The sequence below is a fragment of the Cuculus canorus genome, chromosome Z, assembly GCF_017976375.1.
Source record: "Cuculus canorus isolate bCucCan1 chromosome Z, bCucCan1.pri, whole genome shotgun sequence".
Classification (NCBI taxonomy): domain Eukaryota; kingdom Metazoa; phylum Chordata; class Aves; order Cuculiformes; family Cuculidae; genus Cuculus; species Cuculus canorus.
The window spans coordinates 25,739,891-25,755,466 of record NC_071441.1 but is presented as its reverse complement, the minus strand read 5'-3'; the positions used below and the strand labels follow the sequence as shown (position 1 = coordinate 25,755,466).

Below are 15,576 nucleotides of genomic sequence, written 5' to 3'. Positions count from 1 at the left end.
AATAAAAAGGTCCTAAGCAGACACTCAGGGTTTGTAACTGTTTGCGAGCAGCAAGCACGCAGAACCACCTGCGCAGCCTTTTGCACAGCAGGCTTACAGCCCCAGCAATCTGCTACCTGAGAAGAGCTCGGGCCCTTGCAGAAGCAACATTCTTGTGAACACAGCAGTGCTGCAGATGAGGCATACGTGTCTACTGGTAGACAGCCCAAAAGTAGTTTTATGTGAGAAGCAGTGCTCATAGCTCACACGATGAATGAGCGCAGTCCTGCAGAATCGACCCGAGAGGCAGGCACCCGATGGTGACACTTCGGTCCAGGCTGACAAGCCCAGCCCTGAATAGCCAGCAGGCTGTGGAGGCAGAGTCCCTCCTGCCAAAACCAGACCAACACGTCCTGTCACACTTCAGTGTGGCATCACAGCCTTGCGCATCAAAGCAGCCCTTCCTGACCCTGACAGCCATGTCTCCTGGTGCCCCGGGAGCTGCTGTCACCAGCTGCTCACCTGCCCCGGGCTCCTCGCTGCCCAATCCCACCCTCCTGCACCTAGACCAGGACACGGAAAGAGGTGGCAAAGGGGAGGGGAGGCAGCCAGGGTGCAGTCCGGGTGACCTGGTACAAGAAGTAGTTACTATTACGAAAATGCGGTTTACGCTAAAGTAGGGTAAGGTTTCACCTATGTAACCGCATTTTTAAAAAGTTGGACGGAATGTCCCTCTGATAGCATGGGTTGTTCGGCTTTGTTTTCAGGTTTTTTTTTTGTTTCCAGGCAGCATTTTTCCAGGCACTGTTCGTTCTTTCGAGATGGCAACACCTTGTGTGAAGCACGACCCATGCTGAGATCTCTGTCCTCCTGTACTCCCGTTTGCAGTCTTTCCCCAGCTCCAGTGCAAGGTCAGGCAGAGCTGGCTCCAAACCTCCAAATCACCACGTTTTGACTGTTGTCACCTTCATGATAACATTAAGATCAGACCCCGGAAAGTCACAGAATATACATAAGATTTCTGGGAAAACTTATACCCGCGGGTGTAAGCGGGGCACACACCCTGGAACCGGCCCTCGCCTCGCTGCACAGGCCGGACGGCGATCGCTTCTCGCGTCGCCCGGGCTTCGCGAAGGATGCTCGGTGTGTGGAACTCGCGAAACGAGCCCCAGCGAGTTCATTCGCCGCCGTTCCGGCTCCGGCCCCGGCGGGGCGGTCGCAGGGCGGGGCCGGGGGTGGCCGCGCCGCCGCGCTCCGGCGCTGGAGGTGAGGGGAGCGCCGGGGGCTGGGGGCTGTACCCCTGCGTGTTGGCGCTGCTGTTTGTCCCCCGGTGGGGGGGCGGTGTGGATGCAAGGCGGGGGGCGGTGCGGGGAGGGCTGATTGGGTTTCCCTGGGGTTGTTTGGGTGCGCTCAGCGCCGTCCCCCCCCGCGCGGGGCTGGGGCAGGCGCGGAGTCCCGGTCCTTGTCGCCGTGCCCCGGTGTGGGGGCGCTCTGCCTGCGCCCCAGGCCGCGCCGGCTGCCGCCCGGAGGGCTGAGAGGGGGCGGTTCTCGTTTCTGGGCAGTTTGGGTTGGTTGGTTGGTTTGTTTTCCTGCGGTTCCTACGGACTTCTGAGCCTGTTGGTTGTGGCATGGTAGAATTTTGAGACCAAAACAACGGAACAACGCGTAAGGGACCTGTAAGGGGGGGTTGCTGTGTGCCCGAGGCTGTGCCAGGCAGGACTTAAGCCCCGCTGCGGCCCGAGGTGGGAGCGCGTCCCGGAGCGCAGCGCATCCCGAGGGACCCGGGCGCTCCCCTCCAGGGGATGCTGGTTTTGCCGAGTACCGCCCGACATCAGGATGCTTCTTAAACTATAAACTCGCCTCTTGGCTTTCCAAAAGGAGAGATATTTGCACTACACCGCGTAGGTGATCCGAGTTTGAAGTGTGGTGGGTGGAGGGGGTGTCCCTCCTTTTCTTTTTAACGCTCTAAAACGGAGGTAGGGTACGTGCCGTGGCTTTAGGACAACTTTCTGCGGTTGTTATGTTGGCTCTTCCAAAGGAAATGTAAATATACTCGTTTCATGTTGCTTCTGAGAGGGTATTGCTTATGGAGAAGGAACTCTGTTTTGTTAGAGAATTATGTATTTATGTAAATGTTTTGAGCGATCATTTGGATAATGTAAGCTGGAGGAGCGCTCAGATCAAAATTAAAACTACAGAAACTTTTCTTTAGGTGCACCTAACGTAAGGACCATTGGCAGTTTGGGAGTTAATGAATGCATGTTGTAGCACCCGCTGAGTTTTTGTTTTTCAGTGTCAGTTTATAGGATGTTTATCCCATGGTTTGTTGTGGTAGAGCTGCTTTTTAATAAAATTCATTAAATGGTCTCTCAAAATGCTTTGATCTTCAAAGCAAAGTATATATAGTCTGGGGAATGCCTGTTCTAGTTGTTACTCTGACTCTTCCAGAACCTAAAAAACATAAATAATTCTTAATCTTCTTAATTCGTAATCATTACTTCCTCAATCCACGTACTTTCTCCCATCCTTAATGTGCTTTTTTTTGTCTTGTAGCCATCTCAAAATCGATTCACAAAACCAAAAAGTGAGCACAAATACTTAAATCTGTTATGTTTTTAAAGGTCAGTTTCTGGTAAATAATATATTAATATATAATTAATATATAAGGAAAACTAAAAAAAGTTATTGTAAAAATGGTCCTCTTCACTCTTTTTATTTTACTGGGTTCCTCCTTTCCCCCGGGTAGACAAAATAGGGAGTGGAAAATGATGTTACAAGTTTAGGAATTGATCCTTAAACCGTTAAAAACAGCAGGAATGGCTTCTTTCACTGAGTTAAGTTGGTGCTACTTTAAGGCTCTTTATAATCTTTAGTTATGTATTTAGGTCTTTTTGATATCAGGAGAATTGAAACGCATGCCTAAAAATAAGCATATGCTTACGTGGTTTTCTGTAATAGTGTATGTTTGTGGAGCGGTGTTGATTTTTTTTTCCAGTTTTATTTCTTATCTAGCCTCTAAGTAGCTGAGGGATTTCTTGGTTTACTTTTGACATCATCAGAAAGGGCTAGAAACTATAAATAAGTTCTGTGGCTCACGTAATGTGGTCCGTACAGTATTGAAAACGTGCTTACCAAATCTTGAAGAACCACATGTGCAGCATTTACTCTATGTGTTTATGGTCTGTGTAATGAAGGCACCTTAATTGTGTTGAAGTTCTTGGCTGCTTTAGGATAGAAGATGGCAAAAGCCTTTCGTTAGAACCTGGGCAGCTGTTCTTAAGGTGCTGCCTCCCCTTCTTTCCCCATCTCCCATTTGGTTTTAAGGGGAGATAAGAGCTGGCACAGCTTCAGTGCAGTTTTCAGCGCCCTGCAGGATATGGTGCTGTGCTGACAGTTGCTGAGAGCCTGCCTAAGCATTTATCTTACACAGTGATTCCAGAATGTATATGTTGCTGTTGCAATGTAGTTATTTTGGTTATTGCTGGTAATTATGTGGTGCTGTAGGTGAAATTTATATATTGTGGAGGCTAAAAAGCAACCCTCACTAATCAGGGGAAATAAAATGTGCACATAGAAGCATATAGATGAGCTGTTTGGTATGTGTTGTGATGTTCAAACCCTGTAATGCTTAGAACTGAACAGAAAACCCTGCACATGTTAAATGCAATGAAATGCTTTTCTAATTTGGGTCGTAATGAGAGTGCTAGACAGGGACTGGGAAGAGGGTCCTCATGCCTTCCATGCCATCCACTGTTAGGTACAGCTCAGACTGTTCTTCATCTGATAATAATAATTTGTGTTTGAATCCATTTTGTATTGTACCTGCTTATTGCGGGCTTACACCACTGATATTCTGAATTTTATTTTCCTTAAATAGATCAAATGTCTGATTTGCCATCGCAGATTCCTGCTATAGTTATGAGGTCGTGCATCTTGTCTTATTCTTCACATTTGTACAGTCCAGAAAGAGCTTTTTCTCCTTCTGTGTGAGGAAGAAACTTCAAGTCCTACCTCAGTGAGCTGGAAATCTCATCTTCTGTCTCCCATCCTTCAATCTCCAGTTGTGAACTAGAAAATCATATCAGCCTGTTGCGAGGTACAATATCTACCATTTCACTGTTATTTTCTCCTTATTGAAAAAACAGCTTTTTTTTTGTGTTCAGCAAAGTAGGGGGAAGTTGCAGGTGTTGCAAATGCCTTGTGTATTTTCACAGTTGTCCTGATATGCCTGTGTTTTGTATTTTGAAATACGAGATTTTTAAAACCCGAAAGTAGTGGTGAGCTGGCATTAGTTTCTTCAGTATGTCATGGCTATGGTCAGCATCGTATCCAGGAAGTAAGTTAGTTGTAGAATTTTCTGTTCAGCTGTATACATGCATAGTCACAGAATGCTTCTCTCTACGTAGTAGACACGTCCTGGATGATGGCTATTTTATTAACCATGCTTGTTTTTGTTGTCAGCTCTTTTAGCTTGAGATTCTTGTCTTGTGCGACTGCATACCACCCGGTCAGACCCCGGTATTTGATGACCTTTGTTCTTTGTGACCCTTGTTACTGCAGTATTTCAAATTCTATAGGTAGTTATACACCTTTTAAAATGTCTCTTTGAGGCCAGGGAACACAACTTGGAGCTGAGACACTGAGGCTGAAAGATTCAACCAGTTCTGTGTAAGAAGTGCCTGTTTGCAGGTCATGGCCCATATGTTAGTAAGATGGTTTTTATCCTGTCTTAGTGGAGACCAGTTTGCTGTGAATCATAAATAAAACTCATCCTATGAAAAAATTACCAGGGATCTGGAATTGGACTCTTCTTGGCTCATTTTTGTCTCTGTACAAACTTACTGAGTTGCAGTTTTCTGGCCATGAAGATCCAAATTGGAAAGTCTGTCTTAGTGTCCTTCGACTAAGGCTAATTTATGATCAGAATAATAAGGGACACAAATACAAAGATGGTTTGGTTACACAGATACTTAAAAGCTGAATACTGTTCAATAGTAGAAATGTTTCTGTAATTTGCATATGCAGTTACTAAATCTTGTTCACAACTCCAGAAACATAGCCATGCCATTTGAACTGAAGGAACTGCGAGCATTTAAGTGTATAGCTTGACGAGCAGGGCATTTTAATGGAATGTTGCCTTTAGCACCAAAACTGACTTAAAAATAAAACTGTTAAGGCAGTTTGCCATTCCTTTTAAATATGGGTGTACCACGGTTGGTGAGGCTTTGTGATAATATCAGACCACTGAACTGATTAAAATGTTAAAAATAAAAAAAAAGAAAAACTGTTAAAAATAACTTTACAAGAAAAAAAGAAATTGGTGTAGAGGGCAGCTGTTTTTCAACTGACTTATTAACTGGTGCAATTCAGTGGCATGACCATTTGTGGGCTTGTGCTGTGGAAGTGTGTGAACAGCAGCAGAGAGGCAGAAGTAGAATTAGTGGAGACCTGTTGGCTTTTTTGCACTTGAGAAAATAGTATGTGAGCTGGCTTTCAGCATTCCTGTAATCTAGTCAAGAGAGAAACTTGCTGCTTGCTTGCTACAGTTGTTTGTCCCCGCCGTGTCCCCAGTCTGAATCACAGTCTAAATCTCACTTTCTGTGCCCATTAGGGCTTTTTATCTTGTTGCCGCAGGCTAGAACATAGCAAAGCCCGTGGGCAAACCTGTGCCTGCAAAGAAGGGTGAGTTGGCAGAGTTCTCCTTGGGCTGTTTTGTACACAGAACTTCCCATCCCTCTCTATCTAGGAAAGTGGGTTTTTTTTCTCCTGCTGGGTTTGTTTTCATGAAAAGTTATTGGCCTTGGTACCAATATGAGTCAGCTAAATGCAGGAAGATACACAAATTCAGCTAAATGGTAGCTTAATTGTAGCAGGGGTGTGCCTGTCCCTCTCAAGGTTTCGGCATAGCTAGTCCCAGTAGCAATGACTGGAAGAGCAGGGGGTACCAAGGATGGCAAAGTGATCTGAGCCCCATGTCTACTGGGGCTGGTAGCCTGTGCTGAGCTCTGTCCGGTGTTGATTTGTAGTTCTTGCTGACGAGTGTCATGTTTCCTGGTAGAAAGGTTTCTAGTGCTGGAATGGCACTGCCATTTACCTACATAAACTCTTGTGAAGTCTCCTGCCGTTAGCCACAAGACCATGAGAGCCGGTAAGCATTCCCTCTTGCATTTGTTGCAAACTGTTGTTTCTTCCCCAAATGTAAGGTTCGTTTTTTCAGTTCATGAAGAAGTTTAACTGCTTGAGATAGCATGACTTAAACCATGGTTTGCTTATTACTGATGGTTATTGAGGCAACAGTAGGGTCACAGGTTGTGTGTCAAATGGTCTTACTTTTATTTTTTTATCTTACTAAAGGTTTCTGCTGGTCTCTGAGTGATTTGAAGGAAATTTTGTAATCTAATGGTTTACAGGATTTCGGAAGTGTGTTTTCTTTGCTTGCATTTTTTTTCCCCAGCAAACTTAGTTGTTGGTAAACCATCCTAAGCACTGCAGACCCAGAGAAACGTGGAGCAGCCAAGTTTTCATTTCGGTAATGTAAAAACCCATTGCAGCCACCACTGGGGCCTATCTCCAATTAGAAGATTAATGAAAATATTTCTTTTGGATCAGATGGCAGTCTTCATGGTTACATACCTTCCCTAACCCTAACTGTAAAGTTATAGGATTATTAATAAGAGTTTAGAAATTCGTGGTCGTCCTGTTACAGCTGTATATATATGAAAATCTTCAGAGGATGTTTGAACTAACTGGAAAGATTTTGTTGTTTCCTGGATACTGCTAAGATAATTTTCTGCCTTGAAAGATTTTGCAGATGTTCTTTCCCTTTGTACCTAGTTACAGTCTCAGTTTTAGTGTCACGAGCCTAGGGTTTTTGCCTGAGAGTAACGTAATGTTTGTATGAAACCGTGCCCAGGTTTACAGCGTGGCGGTTAGCACTACCTGGCTATTTGGTGCTTCCTTCTCAGTAGGAGGGTGTGCATGTGCAGTGGTATGTGGTTGGCTTGTCTGCCAGTCATTGATAACAGTAGGACAGTTGGTTTTTTGTAGGTTTTTTTTTTTTTGTAATATCTGGAAAAGAACCAAAACTATCTCAGGTAAGAACACTGAACTTTATTTTCATTGATGCTATCTGAGTTAGGTTTGGTGAATCACCTTATTACTTAAGGTGATCACTTAAAGTTACTTCAGTGTCATGTCTGACTTTCAGAACCCTAGTAAGGGATGTGACAGATGTGTTGGACCTTTATCTTTAGTGCACACTTCTCTTGTTGTAATGTCTTACAAATTTGAGAGGGCTTGTATATTGATTTCTTTTAATATACAAGTATTTTTATATGCATAATTATAAAAGTAAAATTGCTAAGGCAATAAATGCTCTTGTTCAGCCTTTTTTCTCCAGTGTGTCTACTGGCTGGGAGAGGTTTATCTGAGGAGGGAGAGATAAAAATTTACTTTCTTGGCTCATGGAGAGGTTGCCATGCAGCGTAGTCTTTTGGCTTATGAGTCAAGATACAGATTAGTGCACCTTTACCATCTTCATAGTGCAAAGCACAGTGAACAGATGCACACCTGCGAGTGCTGGTTAGAATCTCCTGTTTTTCTTTGTGATATGTTTTATGTGAGTCTGTCCAGAGAGCAGAAGGGGTGGTCCTGATTTGTGTGGTGTGGAGATTGCCCACCCAGCTCCTGGTCGCCACGCTGCAGAGAGATAAAGCGGTGTTTCTGTGGCTCTGAATGACCTTGTGTAGGACCTCTCAGAGCTCTGGATAAATAGTCTGGAAAGAAAAAGACGTGTGTGTCTTACCTTGTACGGAGGAGCACACTTAAGTGAAACATTAGTACCCCCATCCTGCCAAAACTGGTGTCCTTTCTTGATTTTGGGTGATGCAGAAGTCGGCATGGACAATCACGTGAGATATATCACGGTGCATGAAGGCAGGCATGCAGATGTCTTTGAGGGGCTGGTACTTCAGTCCTTTATTCTCCACTTAAGCTTGCACTTAAAGGAAAATAAACATCCACATCAGGGTGGTAGTGGAAAATTCTGGGAGGGGGAAGAGGAGTCCCACCAAGTTCAGTCACTTTGTTCAGCACTGAAACAAAGGAAGTATTATGAAGAGGTTTTTGGCTAGGAAACAGAAGACCTTTTCATGGGAGTCCACAGCTTCTGGTTTTGTTTTTAATACAAACATGATGATATAACAAGTCATCTCGTTAAGTAACGGTAGTTGCACATTTCATGTTATTGGGTTTTCTTTACACTGTAAATCTTTTGCCAGCTGTTCGTGGCTACTATAGCAGGACACTAAACTATTGCAAGTTAGAAAGAATGTTATTTATTCCTGAGTAGCAATAGAAGTCTGAATTGGAACCTTATTTTGCTTTGGGAGTTTGCTGATCTTTACACTAGTTAATAGTTTGAAACTGTTGGGAATGTAGGTGAGTGGGAATCATGGTCTTTGATCATTGCTGTTTCTCTAGTTATGACACTTCTGCTAGAATGTGTGGAGGTGCTGCCATCAGAGATGTGGTGCTGCTGGGACTACTCGTAATTGTCAGTGGTGTTGATATGGTGATTCTTAGCATGTGCAGAAAGCGTAGATGACATTGTCAAACTGCCTCCTTGACAGTCGTATTTCTAGGCAAAAAGGCACACGTGGCATATTAATCCTTGGTGTGCAAATAATGGAATTCAAATATGAACTATTAAAAGTACTTAAAAAAGAAATGGCTATGTAATTTTAAGATAGCTTTTCACATTCTGTTGTAACTAGATTAAATGATGAATTTAGGAGACGTTTTATTGGTACTGATTCTGAAAAGGAAGGGTTTCAGACCTTTTCAACAAAATAGTCCATGGTAATTTGGAAGGACCTCTTAAATGGCAGTATGAACAACAAATTGCTTTTGTTTCATTTATGTAGGAATACCTCCTAAAATGTTCACTGTTAAGTTAATATTTTACTTGTTTGATTTTTTTTAATACATTTTTTCAGAACAGAGACTAAAAGAACGAGTAGCTTGTAACTGTAAATATTCAGGCTAAGATGGTTCATGTACCTCTTCACATCTGAAATGTACTATTAAATACGTTTTCTTCAAAGCCTTAGGCTTCAGTGTTTGGAAAAAGAAACTCCAGCAGGAGGAGGCACATCCTACTTATTAGCCTTCAAAAGTTTAATGAAGTCTTGGAGTACTGTAAACTGTCATCTTTGCTCAGGCCAAAGCTATCTGTCTGAAATTATGTAGAACCTGGGCAACTAGTTTTGATCTGTGTGTGGAGAATTATGTTAATTTTCTGCTTATGTTACACAGCAGATTCAGTAAACTCTGGTATTCTCATGTGAAATAGCCAAAAAACATAGCTGTGCCTAGCCAGACTGGATGTCTTGTAAGCCTGTGTCTTGCCTTTGTTTAGGCTTTACAAGGTTGCTTCTCTTTCTTTAGGTCATCATCATGCTAGATGTTTCTTTCTTTAGGTCATCATCATGCACATGTCGGTGTTGTGTGTTGGTGTATACCTAGGTGTGACTTTTGTCATGTGCTTACACTGGAATCTGAAGTGTTGCTGCAGGCAGGCAGAGCACACCTAGGGCTGCCCCTGTGATTTGACTAGCTGTTTGTAGCGGAGTAGCAAACTCAGGGGTTTTGAGCAGTGAATTAATACCTTGAGTCACCTACAGCCTATGCAGCCTGCAACAAGACAACGTTTCCCTCATTTGTGTGTCTGTACCTCAGCAGACTGTGTTATTGTTCTGTGAGCACAGATCTTCCTGTTGCATTGTAATTAGCCAAGAGCAAGCATACAAGGCTTCAGTATAAAATAAGGACATTTCAAACCACTCTTCAGAGTTACTGGTTCACAAATTGGGATTATTGCTTTCTGTTAGCAGCTGAACTGATCAATTAGCTTCCGCTTTCTAACAGCAATCCAGTAAGTCATTAAACTAATTATTGCACTACTAATTAGTACTCTTTTTCTTACAAGCTTGGTTGTAAAGGCGTGACTGTAATGCACTTGTCTCGCTTTTCATTTTAAAAGATACAGTGCTTTCTGTGGGGGGAGGCTGATTGTGTTGTAAGGTGAATGTACCTTGCAACACCAAGAAAGACAATTGTTATCTCTGTCTTTCACCAATGTACATTATCAGTATTTTCTTACTGTATGAATAGTTAGAACTGTCATTTAGACAAGGAAAAAAAAAAAAAAAAAGAGCTATGTTCTGTCCTGTCTCTGGGGTCTCCGGTTTCCAGAATTAGCTGGATTTCTTTGGAATCTGAACGTCATTGTACTAAAACCCAACAGGAGCATGACTTGCATTTTACTGACCTCTGAGTTTATTTTGACAAGTCTTCAATATTTGAACCTACCCTACTTCTTTCTGCTTCATGTGCTTTATGTCGCAGAGGTGACAGAAACTCTACGGGATGGAAAATGCATCTGAAGATTGACATGTCAAGCTGACTGTCAGAAAGCAGTGCCCTCTTCACCTTAGTTTCTCCAGAGGAAAAGTTATGTAAGAATCCCTAAAGTAGTTGTGGGCCACAGAACTTGTCTTTGAACCTGATCAGGAAAGATCACTGTAGTTTAAGGGCATTCGTAATCAAACTGTGGTTGAGGTGTAGCCCCAGAACAGTTGTGTGTCATGAAGTATCCTAGCTCGTATTTTTGGTGTTTGAATTTACTTACCTGTGATGGAAGAACGATATTTTTTTTAACAGCTGTTTGACCTTACGTGGAGATCAATCATTAACTAGTAAGCAGCCATGACCATCTGCACAATTACTAAGTGCAGTTACCTTTAGCACTCACCTTGGCTCCTCCCAGTTTGTACATACACGTTGCAGACACGTGAATGAGACTACGTGTCATTCAGAATTCCTCTTTGCATCTCACCACTTGAATCATCATTCTAACTTTGGTATGAACGGGTGATCTGCAACCACAGAAAGCTGAAATCTTATTGACATTCTTTTGTGTGTTCCTGCTGTTCATGTTCCCAATGTTAGTTTGCTGCACAGACTTCTCATCCCCAGCCTCTCCCCCTGAAACACGCAGAAGCTGAATTAGTGAGATCTGAGTCTGAGCGTTTGTTGGGTGAGCAAGAGAAGCCCTTGCTAGGAGTAGATGTGTGCCCTTATGCAAAGATTGAAGTGGGGCATCTACCTGGTCACAGCTTTTCCATACTTTCTTTCATGTGGACAAAGACTTCTCTGGCCCTTACTGGTAGTGATTCCAATCACAACTTTGACAATGCCCTAAATTGTGGCTTAATGGTCTGGGCATATGTGCCCCAGAACACAGCTGGCAGAGGGGAGGCATCAGTGTGGTATTAATGCAGATGACTGATAGTGAGGAAATGTGCATCTGGAGTGCATATAATGTATTACCATAAGGAACTAATGCATGAACATAATCATTGGCTGGTTTGGCTCTATGTTTACCCTATAAATGGATTGTGAAGTCACCTGTGTTTGAATAACTGCCTGATTTCTTTGGTCAGGATGTGATATTATACCGAAAAGGTATAGCTTTGCATGTTTCATTCTTCTCACATCAGATTGTGTATGTGAAGTTAAAAGTTCTGTTTGAAGAAGAAATGGCTAGTGAACATGTGGGTTTTTGTTAAGTTAATTTAGTGAGAATTGTAGTAATAAAAAAGTATATCTATACTAATTTATATCGGAAGCTTAGCAACTTCACTTCATTATTTTAAATAATAACATATATTGCCTGGTCATAATCTAATTTTGATTGTACATTTGCCTGTTAAAAGGGAGATCTGTACATTGATGTATTTGTTTTTTGCTTCTTGCCCTTAGGCGAGTGCCGAAATGCTGGAGTGTTTTTTTGGAAACATACACCACAGCAGTTATGATAAAATCTCTTCAAAACCTTCTCCATGTGTAGCATTGTCATAGCTTTTATTTGGGCTGAATCTTACGTATATATGATTACATCACTGTGCCAGGCTGATTTTCTGATCAGAGAGGTCTTAGAGGTCAGTGGGAAACAGTAGCATCAAGCATATCATAGCCCTTTGGAAAACTCAAGGGGCTTTCCCCGTTGCTGGGAGGAAATATGTAAGTTTTTATGAAGTAGTTTGAGGGGTAGATAAGTAGGCAGAGTGGAAAATGAGCCATAGTTTTTCTATTTGCAAAAATCTCTAGAGATACTATGGATGAACCTCTGACTAGAATTTAGCAACTGATTGGGTTAAAACTTTGTTGCAATATCTACCATATTAAATACTTTGTTTGCTTGCAGTGCCTGTTGAGTATTGATTATCTTATGTTTTTGTGCAGAATACATTTGAAACAGTGGGTATTGTTTCATTTCAAGGCAGCAATATTTCAAGCTGGGGCTGAGAAGGTTGAGAGCAAACAATTTTTGACTTCTGTGTTTTGGTGTTACTTCTGCTAATTGAAACAAGAAGCAGCTGTTGGCACTGGGAGGTGAAGTGTCAGAGTCTTTCTGTGGGACCTCAGAGATATTCAGTATAAACATTGATTCTGTGATTTTTTTGCTCTCTAAATATCATCTAGAGAGGTAAGAAAGTACTTTGCAGGCTCTGAGAAATACTATATAGTATGTTTCTACAAAGTGAGAATGGTAATATGTCAGTAATATACTGGAGGGTGGGATTGGCAGGAGCAGCCCCAAAGTTGGAAGGAGAGGGAAATAAAATTCTTTGGTGTTATTGTAACCTCTATGAGGTTTGCTGGATACTGTGTCTTCATCATTCCAATTAAATGTAAAGTTAGAACAAATTTTATGGAGCACATCTGATTCAACTTTGCATTTTATTGAAGAATTCAAGCTAGCTGGTATGTGGAAATGAGTAGTTTAGCAAGCTGCAGCTGATACTTGTAACCTCTGTTCTAGTTTTGTCCATTTGCTGTGTAAGGCACTGAAGTTAAAAACATTTCGTGAAGTTCAGTATATAAAACCTAGGCTAAATAAGTTTTTACTTATTATTAAAATCCTGCACTAAGGTTGTCATGTTTAACTCTGTACTCTTCAACAAGCTGTCACTTAAAACCTGGGACATGAGGAAAAAGTCAAGGCTCACACCCATGACTGCTGTTGAGTCCCTGCAGTTTCTTCAGGCAGAAGTAAGGGATGAAGAGGTTCAGACCTGCATGTGAGGACTGTTAAGGACTAAATAAAAAAGTTCTAAGAGCTATACCTTTCAGGGCTAACTGAAAAAAAATACAGTTTACTGAGTACAGGGAAGTGTTACCTCTTACGATGAGGGCTGCTGTCCACCTTTTGTGTTTCCTTTGGTTTGTCACTGCATCGCAGTAGAGCTATGTGCTCGACCTGTTACCTGCCTGTAAATATAGTAAACAAAGGCAGACTGTGAACCTGCGTATGCTGTAAGGTCTCTTAACAAACTACTCTGCACACAGTCAGATTTGACACTGTGAAACATCTATGGTATTTCATGGACCTTGATAATGTAATTCATGCCATCCATTCTATTAGGTGACATTTTATTAGTGCCTGTAAAGTATTGGAATATATTCTACTCTGCCATACGTATTTTGTGGACTCGTGCCACTGTATGCATGTAACTGAGAATCAAACCTGGCATTCACTCAGTAATTAGCAAAGACAGCAGTGATGCTTGGAAGTTGTAAGGTCAGTCCTGGTCCTTCCATCTGTTCGTTTACATTTTCTTCAAGAGAATAGGGCTCTTTGCAGCTAAAGCAAATATTTTGGTGAACTAAACCCTTAGACTGTGAACTATCATTTCAGATGCATGCAATTAATTGCAGAGGGAGAAAAATAATAGCATTTGTTCCAGTTTTAACTTTGTCATGCTGACAGCAGATAGCAAAGGTGGATGACAACAGTAGCAAAAACCAACTTGAAAGAAATATTGCTTTAGGTAGCCTGGGAATGGTCTGTGCAAAATTGTTTTATCTCCATTATGTTGCGTTCTGCCGAGTTGGCACCAAAGATGATTACTCAGGTCTTCTTTAAAAATCCGAGAACAGGGCAAACTGTATCCCTAGGTATCTGGGCTTCACTGAGAAGAGAAATTCCCATTCCTGCTCAGCCAGAATTTGATTGATTTGGATGTTGTCTGTAAAATGTCATTGGAACTGCAGCTTATGTACCTTCTATTGACAAGGATTTTTTTTTTTTTTTTAGTGCAGCAATATGGTGTAAGAATGCTGGTAATCAACAGCAACCTTGGCTAAACAAGAATTTAAATAAACAAAAGGAGATTACATTTTCTAGTCTCCTGCAGGTCCACAAATTTTTTCTCTGGCTCCTCTGCACTGTAGCAGGATGTATATTTAAGTCTCCTACTTGTTCTTTATCTAACAAGGTGATCAATTGGAGTAATGAACATATCCCTCCTGTCTAGTGTTTTTGCTTCATATATTCCTTAGTCTCTGGAGATTCGCATAATATACTTTTTGGGATGAGATAGTTTTATAAATTTGTGGATGTGAGCTGTTTGTCATTCACTTAGACAGTCTTGGCATTATCATTGCATTTTGGAAAATATTACAGGCCTATAGAAATACTGATGCATGGTGCCAGGTGACAGAAGGAAACTATACTGGGAAAAGCATGCCGTGATAGAATGTAAGAATGTAGTGGTGATGCTTGTTCTTACAGGATTTCACATAGCTGTGGAATATAGTCAAAATGACGTTGATTGAATGAGCTCTAAAGGCAGTTCTTAGACTCATATCTCAGTTTTAACACTGAGGAGATAGCACATTCTGCAAAAAGCCTACTCAAAATGTATTTATGGACTATCTTCGTGTTCTAAAATATTAATGAATTTCATTCGACACAGTTTTGGGAGTGGAGGAGAAAATCGTGCTGTATTTTTTTTCCTTATTATCTAATATATGTTTTCCTGGTAAGAATTACAATGAGCTGCAAAATAGGATAAACAAATGTGTTTCAAATTATTCTAAGAGCATTCGTATAGTTCAGTGGTGGAACTTGGGGATTAAGCCAGAAATTATCTAGCAGAAGTATGGGTCAGTTGAAATGACAAGATAGTCTAGATATTGAATAGGAAATAGCACTCTGAAAAATCAGCTTTTAACAATTTCAGTGAGCACATGAAGGAATATGCCTGATGAATTATGTATTTGTAGTGAGGAATTATGTTATTGTGTCCAGGATGAGGCACTGTGAGAAAAATTCAGGCTTCTGCATGGTGTCCCCTCTTCTGTGCGACAAGTAAAAGAAGCCTCAGGCACTGCACATTGAGTGCAGTCCTTCATGTTCAGGCTTTGCAAGAAACTGTGTGACTAAGGTCTGCAGAAAAATACAAGATGTGGACTGCCCCTGTGGTTATAAACTGCCATACTGGAGTTCACATCTGAATGCTGCTTGTTGAGTAAAACAAGGGATGAATGAGGCCGAGATGTCTGCGCTAAAGGCTCGCTATTGTCAAAAACCACGTTGCAGAAGCAACTTCACTCATGTGAGCCTTTTCTGGTTAATTGTGATTGTGCCTCTCATCCCTGTGAAGCTAATATTGGCCCCTGGTAACATGCTGGAAAGGAGCTGAAGCATGTCTTTGTTCAGTTTGCGAGAAGACTATAACACAAGACTTC

The 15,576-nt window shown here is 41.8% G+C and overlaps 1 protein-coding gene across 6 annotated transcripts in view; it reads left to right on the top strand.

Moving 5' to 3' along the window:
* The first annotated feature begins 1,196 nt into the window (after nucleotides 1-1,196).
* PIP5K1B (phosphatidylinositol-4-phosphate 5-kinase type 1 beta) overlaps nucleotides 1,197-15,576 on the top strand; it is a 101,310-nt gene continuing 86,930 nt past the window's right edge. For 3 of the 6 annotated variants that reach the window (XM_054054806.1, XM_054054813.1, XM_054054809.1), the window contains exons 1-2: nucleotides 2,533-2,600; nucleotides 3,857-4,075. The gene's annotated coding sequence lies outside the window, so the exon portion shown is untranslated. Of the gene's footprint in view, nucleotides 1,246-1,368; nucleotides 1,645-1,670; nucleotides 1,881-2,532; nucleotides 2,601-3,856; nucleotides 4,076-15,576 lie in introns of those variants that run through there. The other 3 variants (XM_054054811.1, XM_054054807.1, XM_054054812.1) reach the window with 3 other exon arrangements.